Below are 14,433 nucleotides of genomic sequence, written 5' to 3'. Positions count from 1 at the left end.
TGGGCACTGGGAGCACGACTCTCACGTGAGGGTGTTATGACCTGCTTCAGGGGAAGCCTCGGAAGTCCTTCCTGAAGATGAAAGAAATCACCAAAACAAATCAATGTTTATTCTAATGGCCTCTGTTGGACACTGTGGGTTTCAGTTCACCTGTTTACTGAGAAGCAATGAGTTAGACAGACAAGCAAATAGAAAAAAAAAAAGACTCTTCCCCTCACATGCCATCTCTCAGATTTCTTTAGCTTGAAATACTCACTTTGCCAAGATGCCATATTTGGAGGTCACATATGGTGAACCAGTAACAGTGGTGTAATAACTGATTTTGATGCTGTATAATAAAACATCAATCTTGGAAGATATGCATGATTCGATGAGCTAAAACTATACCCCGCAGCAGCACCAAATTGCATAATGTTGACAAATATTCTTTCAAAGGATAAACTGTTGGTCCTGTTTGGCTTTAGTATTGAAGATTATATGAGGCTGTAGGGAAGATCCCCTGAAGGAGGAAGTGACACCCCACTCCGGTATCCTTGCCTGGAGAATCCCATAGACAGAGGAGTCTTGTGGGCTACAGTCCATGGGGTCACAAAGAGTTGGAGACAACTGAGTGTCTAGGCACACAGCACATATTTTCTTCATATAGTTCAACCAAAACAGTGTATCATAGCAGACCGAATGCAGAAGCCACTATGATAATCCAGCTGTGTGCTATTCCAAACCTGATAATAGAGATTTGTAAACATGTTACATAATACCACTCATCATTAAATACTATTTTGCAAAAGTTATTTTCATTAAAAAATGTTATTCCTGTCAATGTGTGTGTTTGTTATTCAATAGAATTAGTCCAGAAATGTAAGTTCCAGAAGAAAAAGGATTTTTGTGTATTTTATTAACTGCTGTATTGTGCCCTGGCATATAGTAGGAGCTCAATAAGTATCTGTTGAATTTAAAAATGAATGCAGGTAATTACCTTGTGGTCCAGTGGTTAGGACTTGGTACTTTCACTGCTGTGACCTGGGTTCAATCCCTGATTGGAGAACTAAAATCAAGAAACAAAAAAAGGAATGCATCATCTAACGGGCTGATCATCTAGATGAGTGGTTTACTGCAATTAACCAATGATACTATGCCAATTTCTTCTACTTAATTATTTTATTATCTATGAATTTATTTTTGCTTTTCTGAATTAGGAAATCTCTTGCATATCATTTTTACATATTTAAATGTTTATTTTTCTCAACCACTTGGATGTTTTAAAATTTCAGAGCCTGTGACCATCACATGGTTTTGAGCCCACAGAACCCTGGGTTTGCAAATGGTTAAGTCGTTTAATCGACATATACACATTCACATAGTTTGTAATTGATTTGTATGTTGATCCTTTTCAAAAAGTAGATAATTTTGTGTAATTTAGATTTGGCAAAGGCTAACTCTGGTGTTTCAGTAAGTGTGTGGAAACAGCACACAGATGTAGTTTAAACTTCTTTTAAAACATTAAAAAAAATCCAATAAGTCATTTCTAAAACAATACGGTTTTTCTTCATTAGGAATTAATAGCTAAAAAATAAGGACACAATTATGAGTGACTCAAAATCTCTTCAGCACACAGCTACATAAACTAATGACATTAATAATTAGGAACATTTTAGCTAATGAGAAATTTTGAGTTTTATAACAGTGACAGCAAGGAATTTTTTAAGTCAAATTTTTGTCCCCATCTGTACCCTAGAGGATGTTTACCCCTAGAAAGACAGAAGGTCTTGTGTGGTTTAAGCAGGGCCTTTGGAGTGCTTTTTGGAAGCAGACAGCACGTTTTTTCCTCCTCGGGGACTGGAGCTGAGTCCGCGTGAATGTGAATACAGCCCCAGGTCTTTATTTCATTAGCGTGTGTGTCTCTCCAAGGAGCCTCCTGCTGGGAACCCTAATAGGATTTCTTCCCCTTACACCTTCATCTGCCCTGGCTTCTCATGCTGTGCTATGATGTTTGGTTTAATGAGTCAACTCCTGTGATCCAGGAAAAAAAAAATAAAAGCCTTTTTCCTTAAATAGATAGCTGAGGAAATTCAAAATTATGTTCTCTGTTTCCTGCCATTATATGTGACCAATATTTGCTGACGGGCCTGAATATGTTGAGCTTGGAAGATCACAGTGGTTACTTAAGTTCAAATCTCAGCCGTGGCTGGGCAGGTTATATCTCGCAAAAGCCCACCTAGCCTTCATAACGTGCAAAGACAAGCCACAAGCTGGGAGCAGAAAGGAGTGTGTGCAGGAAAGCAGAGGAGAAAGCAGGGACACTAAAATTCTGCTGAAGTAACTCAAAACACAATCTAGTGTCAATGGGATAAGCCAAAAAAACTTTATGTGTAAAGGTGTTTGAAGTAATCAATTATGGACATAGGAAGAATATTAGATGCTATGAAGGTTAAAGTCCTCTCCTACTGTAGAGAAAGACGGTAACGGATATTGCCTAAAATGATTGTGTCAAAAAACAGTTACATTATTTAAGGATTTAAAGATGATGGCAAGAAAATTTTAAAGCCAATTGTTAAGCTAGTTAAAATAGGTCGGTTCTGGGAAGGAGGGGTGGAGTTGAAGCGGAATGGGAAAATGGAGTCTTCTTACAATGATCTCTTATAGTTTTCTATTTTGTAACCAATGTGTATGGTCATATAGATATATCTTCTATGTAATAAAACATTTAAAATTGAGCCAAAACTAGTGACCCCTCTGAAAATGAGGCTGGGATGGGCTGGAGAGGCAGGATGATTTCTGGGATGTCTGGGTCAGGGGTCTGGTTCAGTGCATCAGCTTTGGTTGGCTTTTGGCCTTGTTCAGGAGCTTCCCTGATGGCTCAGTTGGTAAAGAATCCACCTGTGATGTAGGGGACCCTGGTTCAATCCCTGGGTTGGGAAGATCTCCTGGAGAAGGGAGAGGCAACCCATTCAGTATTCTTGGGCTTCCCTGGTGACTCAGCTGGTAAAAATCCACCTGCAATCTGGGAGACCTGGGTTCGATCCCCGGGGTTGGAAAGATCCCCTGGAGAAGGGAAAGGCTACCCACTCCAGTATTCTGGCCTGGAGAATTCCATGGACTGTGTAGTCCACGGGGTCGCAGAGTCGGACACAACTGAGCAACTTGCACTTTCCGGTGTGAGTGATGCATGGGGAATTAGAGCGGCCTGTACTTAAATGCCTGGAAAATGCCATGGACAGAGGAGCCTGGTGGGCTGCAGTCCATGGGATCACTAAGAGTCGGACACTACTGAGCGCCTTCACTTTCACTTTTACTTTCATGCATTGGAGAAGGAAATGGCAACCCACTCCAGTATTCTTGCCTGGAGAATCCCAGGGGTGGGGGAGCCTGGTGGGCTGCCGTCTATGGGGTCGCACTGAGTCGGACACAACTGAAGCGACTTGGCAGCAGCAGCAGCAGCAGTAGTACTTAAATCCTGGTGTCTCGGCCTTGCTGTTGAGATTTGTTTGCAAGACAAGTTAAAAAGCTCCTGATAGTAAAAAAAAAAAAAAACATTATTAAATACAATTCCAAAACTGTGTATTTGCACATCCTTTAGATGGCATAGAGAAATGGTCCTGGCCTAGTTTGGTTACTACAGAGAATAATAGACACAAAGTAGCTGTGAGGAGCAGGGGGACTCTGTCTCTGCCTCAGCTCTGTTGTTATTTAGTTGCCAAGTCATGTCCAATTCTTTGAGACCCCATAGACTGCAGCATGCCAGACCTCCCTGTCCCTCAACATCTCTTAAAGTTTGCCCAAGTTCATGTCCATTGAATTGGTGATGACATCCAATCATCTCATCCTCTGTCGCCCTTTTCTCCTTCTGCCTTCAATCTTTCCCAGCATCAGGGTCTTTTCCAATGAGTTGGCTCTTTGCATCAGGTGGCCAAAGTATTGGAGCTTCAGCATCAGTCCTTCCAATGAGTATTCAGGGTTGATTTCTTTTAGGATGGACTGGTTTGACCTCCTTGCTGTCAGTGGGACTCTCAAGAGTCTTCTCCAACACCACAATTTGAAACCATCAATTCTTTGGCACTCAACCTTCTTTATGGTCCAACTCTCACATCTGTACATGACTACTGAAAAAACCATAACTTTGACTATATGGATCTTTGTTGGCTAAGTGATGTCCGCTTTTTAATATACTGTCTAGATGTATTATAGCCTTCTTTTGAAGAGTCAATCATTTTCTGGCTGCAGCCACCATCTGCAGTGATTTTAGAGCCCAAGAAGAGGAAATCTGTCACTGCTTCCACCTTCTCCTCTTCAATTTGCCATGAAGTGATGGGACTGGATACCATGATCTTAGTTTTTTAATACTGAATTTTAAGCCAGCTTTTTCACTCTCCTCTTTCACGTTCATCAAGAGGGTCTTTAGTTCCTCTTTGCTTTCTGCCATTTGAGTGGTATTATCTGCATACCTGAGGTTGTTGATATTTCTCTCAGCAATCTTGATTCCAGCTTTTCACTCATCCAGCCTGACATTTTGCATGATGTGCTCTGCATGTAAGTTAAATAAACAGGGTGACAATATATAGAATTATATACTCCTTTCTCAATATTGAACCAGTCAGTTGTTCCATATGAGGTTCTAACTATTGCTTCTTGACTTCCCTGGTGGCTCAGATGGTAAAGCATCTGCCTACAATGCAGAGGACCCGGGTTCAATCCCTGGGTCGGGAAGATCTCCTGGAGAAGGAAATGGCAACCCATTCCAGTATTCTTGCCTGGAGAATCCCATGGACGGAGAAGCCTGGTAGACTACAGTCCATGGGGTCGCAAAGAGTCGGACATGACTGAGCAACTTCACTTTCAATTGCTTCTTGACCCACATATAGGTTTCTCAGGAGACAGTTAAGATGGTCTGATATTCCTGTCTCTTTAAGAATTTTCCACAATTTGTTATGGTGCACACAGTCAAAGGCTTTAGCATAGTCAATGAAACCGAAGTAGACATTTTTCTGGAATTCTCTTGCTTTTTAGTGATACTCTTCCATGGCGTGATACTCTTCCATGGTGTGATGCTCTTCCATGGCGTGATGCTCTTCCATGGCGTGATGCTCTTCCATGGCGTGATGCTCTTCCATGGTGTGATGCTCTTCCATGGCTTACTTCAAGCTATTAGCATGACATCACTGCACTTGGAGGTGGGAAGAGATGCCCAAGAGATCACAGATATTTCTATCCTGTAGATATGACAACATAAATAGACATATAGACAGAAATAACCTTAAGAGCACAGATTAAGGTATAATAAAATAATTAGGAAGTGGTAAATTTTGAGTGTCCATTACCTGTGTTATATAATCTAATTGTAAAAAGTAAAGTGAAAGTCGCTCAGTCGTGTCCAGCTCTTTGTAACCCCATGGACTATACAGTCCATGGAATTCTCTAGGCTAGAATACTGGAGTGTGTAGCTTTTCCCTTCTCCAGGGCATTTTCCCAATGCAGGGATTGAACCCAGGTCTCCTGCATTGCAGGCAGATTTTTTACTAGCTGAGCCACAAAGGAAGCCCTTTATCCATTTTAATTTTTAATAATGATTGAGTTTAACAACTGGCTTTCACAGTTTCTGAAAATTTAACAGTTGGCTCTCATGAGCTGATGCCAACCAGCTCCAGTGGCCTCATGCATCTGACCCCAAAACCCTCTATCCTAGTGTTTAATACCACGTGGTCTATGGAATATGAGTTCTTGAGAATCTCCTGAAACAAGATTTTAAAGGATCAAATGTGTTAGGGAAATGCTGCAAGGTTAATTTTCTTCTTTAAAATCTACCACTGAGTCCTAAGAAGTGCCAAGGAAAAGAGGCCTGATATCCTCAACCCAAAGATTCCTTTCTGTTCTTTAGAACTCCCTTGGAGACAGGCTTTGCATTTGGGCAAAATCTAGCAGGTTGATTAAAGCATAGACTCTGGAGCCAACCAGACAACTTGAATCTTGGCTCCACCATTTACGAGTTGTGGGTCTTTGGGCAAATAAAACCTTCTTGTCTCGGTTCCTCAGCCATAAAATAGGTATAATAATTATAAGCATATCTCAGATATGCTGCAGGTATTGTTCCACACCACTGCAATAAAAGCATGTTGCATGAATATTTTGGTTTCCCAGGGCATAAAAGTTATGTTTATGCCATAATGTAGTCTATTAAGAGTGCAATAGTATAATGTCTAAAAAAATGTGTATGTTTTAAAAATACTATTGCTAAAAAAGCTATCATCTGAGGCTTCAGCAAGTTGAAGGAGTAATGTCAAAGATCTCTGATCACAGGCCACTATAACAAATAGAATAATAATGAAGTTTGAAATATTGTGAGAATTATCCAAAACATGACACAGACATGAAGGGAGCAAATGCTGTTGGAAAAATGGCACCCATTGATTTACTCAGCACAGGGCTGCCTCAAACCTTCAGTTTGAAAAAAAAAAATGCACTGTATGCAAAGCACAATAAAGTGAAGTAAAATAAAATGAGGTCTGCAACCAAAAGACATAGACTGGCTGAGCTGATGAAAACATGTGCTTGTAAGCAATTCTACTTACCACATCACTCTGCTTGACCACTCCCCCCCACAAATTATATGTAATTTATATTGTTAGGTTAATCATGTTCCCATTATGGCTTGCAATTGTAATTATCTTTTTTTTTTTCTGGCTATTGACTATATGAAAACTGATAGTGATAGTAATAATAGTAAATAGTAAAGTCATGTATGGATGCGAGAGTTGGACTGTGAAGAAAGCTGAGTGCCGAAGAATTGATGCTTTTGAACTGTGGTGTTGGAGAAGACTCTTGAGAGTCTCTTGGACTGCACGGAGATCCAACCAGTCCATTCTAAAGGAGATTAGCCCTGGGTGTTCTTTGGAAGGAATGATGCTAAAGCTGAAACTCCAGTACTTTGGCCACCTCATGCGAAGAGTTGACTCATTGGAAAAGACTCTGATGCTGGGAGGGATTGGGGGCAGGAGGAAAAGGGGATGTCAGAGGATTAGATGGCTGGATGGCATCACCGACTCGATGGATGTGAGTCTGAGTGAACTCCAGGAGTGATGGGCAGGGAGGCCTGGCGTGCTGCAGTTCATGGGGTTGCAAAGAGTCGGACATGACTGAGTGACTGAACTGAACTAAACTCAACTGAAAATACTATTACTAAACAGTAAAAGATTTAACTATTGTGATTATGTAACTATTACTCAGTGCCATTGTATCATGATTGGTCAATGGAAAAATAATAGAATTTTATATCACCAAAACTACCATTCAGTAGAAAAACCTGTAATCACTTTTTAAAATCCAGATACATAGCAGAAATATCTTGAAATTCTTTGCAAAGTACAAATGTCCCAGGTATTGCTTTTTTTCCTCCAGAGCTCAAGATATGTTTCTAATGAGCAGCCATGTTTAAAAACAACTGGACTATATGAGAATCTTTTATCTAGTTTGTTTCACTTTTTCTATTTTACATTCAGTGCTCCCATTTCATTTAGTTTATGTTTTCCAATTTCTCTATCTCTCCTTTTATTAGATGTTCTTTCTCAAGCCTTTATCAAGCATAATAGAAAAACTTTTGTATACATGTATATAAATGATATGTATGATAATATATTTTAGAAAACTTATAAATTTTTGCCTAATTAAAAATTTATGACATTTTGATGCCACTTGTTTGACTTAGTATGAATAGAATGCTAGATTTCTAATTTAGAAGAATAGATACGCAACAGGCAACAAAGGTTTACTGTATAGCACAGGGAATGACAGTCAATATCTTGTAATAGCCTATAATGGAAAATAACTTCAAAAATAATGTATGTGTATATGTATAACTGAATCACACACACAAAAAAAAGAATTCTACTTTTTGAAGGAAAAAAAATGAGGTCTGCCTGTAGTACCTATTTCATATGGTTGTTAAGATTAAATGAGTTAACATACAAGTAAAGTTCTTAGAGCAATGCCAGGCATCTAAAAAGTGCTGTGTTGGTATAAGCTTATATTGTCGTTGTCATTCTCATGCCATTCGGCTTCCAGCCCAATCATTCCAGTCTCCCCAACTCTCAGATCTCCTGTCAAGTGATCTGGAAGAAGGCAGAGGGATGGGAAGGAAGCATCTCTTGACATTCTTTTCTGAGTTCAAAGCATTTCTAACCACACTAGGATATAGGATTTACCAGTTTCTTTCTAGAACCTGCCAACTGGGACTGTGGTTTTAGATGTGCATATATTTAAATAAAAATGCCCTTAACTGGAAACCATTTAGATATCCCATGACACTGGTTATAGAGGAATTTTCCCTTCCTTTGAAAAAAAATAAAATTGTGATTTTTAGCAGGCTTCTTCCTTCTGAGTCAGCATCATCAGGAGCAAGAATTGTTACCCTTCATAGGGGATTGGTTCCAGGTTCAGACCCATAGCTATCTCATATCCTTGACTTTTTCCCAGTCAAATGAAGGGCATGAATGCTCCAGTGCTTTGTCTTCTTGCCAACTTGGCTGATTGCATTCTTCTCAGTAAAGGAGATGGTGGTGAGGTGACAGTATACAGAATTCCATAAGGGCTGGGTTAAGAGAAGCTTAAGTGACTTCATCCTAGTTTTGTGAAAATGATTTTATTCAAAAAGGAGTGAGTTGAAGTAAAGACAATGAAGAAGTCATTCAAAATATATATATATCTAAAAGGCCAACAAACATAAAAATATTTCTAACCTCACTAGTCATCAGAGAAATGTAATAAAATTAAGATGTCGTATTTCCTCTATCAGAGCAAAGTTTTTTTTTTAGATGACAAAACCTAGCAGTGGCAAAAGTGAGAAAATTAGCACCTTATACAGTGTTATTTGGAGTATACAACCTTTTTGGAATAATATCAAATAATATGTCTCAGTATTTAAAATGCATATGCACTTTGACATAACAATTGGTCTTTAGAAATTTACTACAAGAAGAAATTGAACATGTAAACAAAAATATACATTCAAAGAGGTTCGTAGTGGCTCATAATAAGAAAAAATTGGAAACTATGAGTCCCTTGGACTGCAAGGAGATCAAACCAATTGATCCTAAAGGAAATCAACCCTGAATACTCATTGGAAGAGCTGATACTGAAGCTGAAGCTCCAGTACTTTGGCCATTGATGTGAAGATCTGACTCATTGGAAAAAGCCCTGATATTGGGAAAGGTTGAAGGCAACAGGAGAAGGGGGCAGCAGAGGATGAGCTGATTAGATAGCATCACCGCCTCAGTGGATATGAGTTTGAGCAAACTCTGAGAGAGAGTAAAGGACAGAGGAACCTGGCGTGGTGCAGTCCATGGGGTCACAAAGAGTCATACACAGCGTAGCAACTGAACAACCATACTAGTTATCTGTATAATAGATTGAATGGTTGGCCTCTTCACCTCCATCTGTATATGTCATTATTGTAAGCAATATCTGTTTCCCCACCCCGTGACTTTGGGCTTGGCCATGTGTATGCTTTGATCAGTGATATGTGGGCAGAAGTGACATTAAGCCTAAATTTTAAGAGGCTTCAAGTGTTTCTGCTTTCCCGCCTGTGTTTTTGTATTCTCTCTAGCATTCCTCAGTTGGCTCTTTGGCCCCAGAGAGAGGATAAAGAGATAACGGAGAAGAGCCATCCTTGCTAATCTATAAATAGAGCAGCTATAGATGGAAGCAGAGTTGCCCAGCTGAGGCCAGGCTAGGTCAGCCAAACTCCAGCCAACCTGCAGACATGTGATATATAAATGAAATTTACATAGAATGTGTATAATTTATACGAATATGTATATTGCTTATAATTGTTTTAAGTCACTGAGTTTGAGGATGGTTATGTAGCACACTGTTATCCAATACAGTCTATCAGTAGAACATAGTTTAGTAAACCATACTATGCAACTGTTATAAATGGTGATATGATCAATATTTACTGACATAAAAAGATGTCTATTCAATATTATTAAGTGAAAGAAACCAGATTTCAGAACACTATCTAGGCACAATTACACACACAAACATACACACACAGAAGTAAGAAAGGATGTTTTATAGTGGTTATTTCTTAGGTGGGTGAGGGGCTGGAATCTGGAAATTTTTTTCCTTTCCTCTGTAGTTTTGTGTGTAGTTTGATTTTATTTCTCAAAGTGCATCCACCCATTTTATAGTTGGAAATAGGGCAATGGCAATGATTATCATATGTCCTGTCCTGGGAGAACAAAAAGATGAACCTTTGTAGAATAAAGAGAAATGTTAGGAAAAGAGGAGCCTAGATTACATGCAACCTTGAAAGGTGTCTAGAGATCAGAGTTGATGTATAAAGAACTCAAAATAGATACAGTAATATAGTTAGCATTGATTATTGCTTATGCCAAGTATGCCAGTACATACACAGCCACATTTGGTTCTCATAGCAACCATTTGAGGGGACTCCCTGGTGACTCAGTGGTAAAAAATCTGCCTGCAATGCAGGAGACCCCAGTTCAATTCCTAGGTTCAGAAGATCCTCTGGAAAAGGGATAGGTTACCCACTCCAGTATTCTCGGGCTCCTCTTATGTCTCAGCTGGTAAAGAATCTTCCTGTAATGTGGGAGACCCTGCTTCAATCCCTGGGTTGTGAAGATCCCCTGGAGAAGGGAAAGGCTACCCACTCCAGTATTCTGGCCTGGAGAATTCCATGGACTATTATCTGTGGGTTGCAAAGAGTCGGACATGACTGAGCGACTTGTACTTTCACACAGCTTGGATTTAAACCCAGTCTGTGTCCAGAGCTCATCTTCTCTCTGGAATACACACTTTTTCTCATTGCATGCTGTGAGAAGAAGGAGTGACATGGAGAAGTGACCTGGAAGCAGCAGTTATAGAATCCAAATACCTGAGGGTCTGTGAATAAGAGATAAGTAGAGAGCATTAGAGCACAGGGCATAGGTCACAGAATCAGCCAGAATCAGGGGTCAAATCCTACACCTGCACTTAGGAGCTGAGAAATTGTGCACCTCCAGTTACTTCAGCCCCTCCACCTCTGGCTTTCTCCTTTCATGAAGACATAGAGTAAATAACAAATATCTCTGTCATACTCATAGGAATCACTTCAGCACCTGGCACGAAAGACACCAATAGATGATTGCTAATATTTTCATTTAAGTAGAGGCACTCTGGAAACTGTAAAATGCTGCTGCTGCTGCTAAGTCACTTCAGTCGTGTCCGACCCTGTGCAACCCCATAGACGGCAGCCCACCAGGCTCCCCCATCCCTGGGATTCTCTAGGCAAGAACACTGGAGTGGGTTGCCATTTCCTTCTCCAATGCATGAAAGTGAAAAGTCAGAGTGAAGTTGCTCAGGCATGTCCGACTCTTAGTGACCCCGTGGACTGCAGCCTACCAGGCTCCTCTGTCCATGGGATTTTCCAGACAAGGGTACTGGAGTTGGGTGCCATTGTAAAATGCTAATCAGATACTAATCGTTGTGATCTGTAATTTGAGTGAATACAGTAGTTAAAGGAAATTCACCAAGTAGGCTGACATGAGATTGGAGTCGACTGAAAGCCTGCTCGCCTGACCTGTGAGGGTAGTGATAAGCTTGGCTCACGGCCGGCAGTGGGAATGCTGGTCAGGCAAAATAGTGATGATCTTCATTATCTGTTTGTTGAAATGTATTGAAAAGTCAGGAGAAAACTCTCTATGAAGCATTTGTTCATTCATTCATTTATTCACAAATGTGTGAAGTGCTTGCCATGTGCCTGGCACGCTAGTCTCCTCAAGTAGATTAGGGTGTGTGTGTGTGACTTAGTGACGGACAAATATGAATCTAATGTGCATACAAATAAATGTAACATATGCCTGTGATACAGGAGGTGATGGAAGCATAGAACTGGAAAATGTTTCCTGGGAAAGTGATGATTCAGCTGAGATCTGAAGGAGAGTAGAAATGTGACCAGAGTTTAGCTCAGGCTATTACTCCGTAGATGCACAGATCAGCTGTCCCAGAGGCCATTTATATCTCGCTGTATAAATCAGAGATTCTCAAACTTGGTGTGCCCTTGAATCATCCAGGAGGGCCTGTTAATACACCGACTGCTGGACCGTCCCTCTCTGAGTTTCTGATTCCATATGTCTGGGTGGGGCCTGACTATGTGCATATCTAACAGATTCCCAGATACTGCTGATCTGGGGGCCACCCTTTGAGAACCACTGCTCTCAATGAACACCCACACCACCTCTTACCAGTTCATAGTTCAAAACACGAGCAACTTTTTAACAAATGTTTCCCAGGTTGCTTACCACGAAAATCAATTTCCAAAGTCTTTGGGTTGAAATGTTTTTACACCAGGTTGAATGTTAACATTACAAGTTCAACCTTTCTCTTGATTGAAAAAATAAGACTCCACTGTAATTATAGAATTGCCCTGCAGTTAGCTCTGGGTGAACAAATGTCAAGGCACTGCCAACAACTGTAATGGAATCTTTGAAAGGGGATGGTGAGGGCCTGGCCTCTGGGATGGGCGTGGGAGGCAGAGGCCTGAGTGCAGAGCCAGGCGAGGCCCATGCTGTGGGGAGCGGGTGGTCTGGGGTGATCCTGGAGTAGGAATTCTGTTCTTTGGAGCCTAGGAAAAGGGGAGACTGCCAGCCATCGACTGCTAATATATTTTAATATTTGAAAAAAAAATCTTTAAGGCTACACAAGTCATGCACAAATACACTGCCTTTCTAAACAAGCCAGAGCAGTAAAGACAGGGGTTCCCCAGCAGTGATTCTTGTCTCCCTTTCCCCAGCACAAATTTATGCTGTCAATTTGGCATTTATGTTTCCAGGCTCTCTTCTATACAGTTTCTATGGGAACAATTGATTACTGTTTCCTGTGACGGTATCATACTCTTTTATTCTACAACTTACCCTTTTTTTTACCCATGGGTGTGTGTTATGGATTTTTCCATGTCAGTACATAACACCACCACACTTTTATTTTTTTTTGAAATGTAGTAACATATGCAACTTATTTTATGTTTCATGAAGGTTTTTAATTTTTTTTTTTTCCTGCTGGAGTATAGTTACTTTACAATGTTAGTTTCACACTCTTCTTGTTTTGCATATTACTGCATAATATCAAACACAGGTTTATTTATAGACCAGCCTTGAAGCAGCTTCCTGTCCTTCTATATTTGTTGCTGTTTTGTCTTGTTTGTGTAGAAATGACAAACAATGCTGGAGTCACCGTGCTTTATGGGCATCCCTATAGGCTAGTGTGGGTGCTCCTCCAAGGGACATATTGAGAAACAGAACCACTGAGTCCCGATATTTGAAGGTTTTACATTTTAACAGCTACTGCCAAACTGTCTCCCCCTCCCACCAGCGGGGTCACTGCTTGTCCATTCAGCAAGCTCCTCTTTCCCCAGGTTTCACGCAGCCCCAGGAAAACCACTCCTCCAGCCTCTGCCTGTCCTGTAGGGCTCACACGTGAGTCTGCGGGACCAGGCGGGGACAAGCAGCTGAGCAGACCCCCTCCCCCAACCCTGTTTTTCCCCCTTAACTCCAGCCACATTTCAGGATTAGGAAGCCCAGCTCATCTGTTCATCTCATGGATGGCAGAATCCTATCTTTAGACTTCAGCTGAGTCTTCTGGTATCAGTTCAGTTCAGTCGCTCAGTCGTGTCCGACTCTTTGTGACCCCATGAATCGCAGTACGCCAGGCCTCCCTGTCCATCACCAACTCCCGGAGTTCACTCAGACTCACGTCCATTGAGTCAGTGATGCCATCCACCCATCTCATCCTCTGTCATCCCCTTCTCCTCCTGCCCCCAATCTCTCCCAGCATCAGGGTCTTTTCCAATGAGTCAACTCTTCACATGAGGTGGCCAAAGTACTGGAGTTTCAGCTGTAGCATCATTCCTTCCAAAGAAATCCCAGGGCTGATCTCCTTCAGAATGGACTGGTTGGATCTCCTTGCAGTCCAAGGGACTCTCAAGAGTCTTCTCCAACACCACAGTTCAAAAGCATCAATTCTTCGGCACTCAGCTTTCTTCACAGTCCAACTCTCACAGCCATACATGACCACTGGAAAAACCATAGCCTTGACTAGATGGACCTTTGTTGGCAAAGTAATGTCTCTGCTTTTGAATATGCTATCCAGGTTGGTCATAACTTTCCTTTTAAGGAGTAAGCGTCTTTTAATTTCATGGCTGTAGTCACCATCTGCAGTGATTTTGAAGCCCCAAAAAATAAAGTCTGACACTGTTTCCACTGTTTCCCCATCTATTTCCCATGAGGTGATGGGACCAGATGCCATGATCTTTGTTTTCTGAATGTTGAGCTTTAAGCCAACTTTTTCACTCTCCTCTTTCACTTTCATCAAGAGGCTTTTTAGTTCCTCTTCACTTTCTGCCATAAGGGTGGTATCATCTGCATATCTGAGGTTATTGATATTTCT

Source organism: Bos indicus, chromosome 29 (genome assembly GCF_029378745.1).
Source record: "Bos indicus isolate NIAB-ARS_2022 breed Sahiwal x Tharparkar chromosome 29, NIAB-ARS_B.indTharparkar_mat_pri_1.0, whole genome shotgun sequence".
Classification (NCBI taxonomy): Eukaryota; Metazoa; Chordata; class Mammalia; order Artiodactyla; family Bovidae; genus Bos; species Bos indicus.
This window is presented reverse-complemented; position numbering follows the sequence as displayed.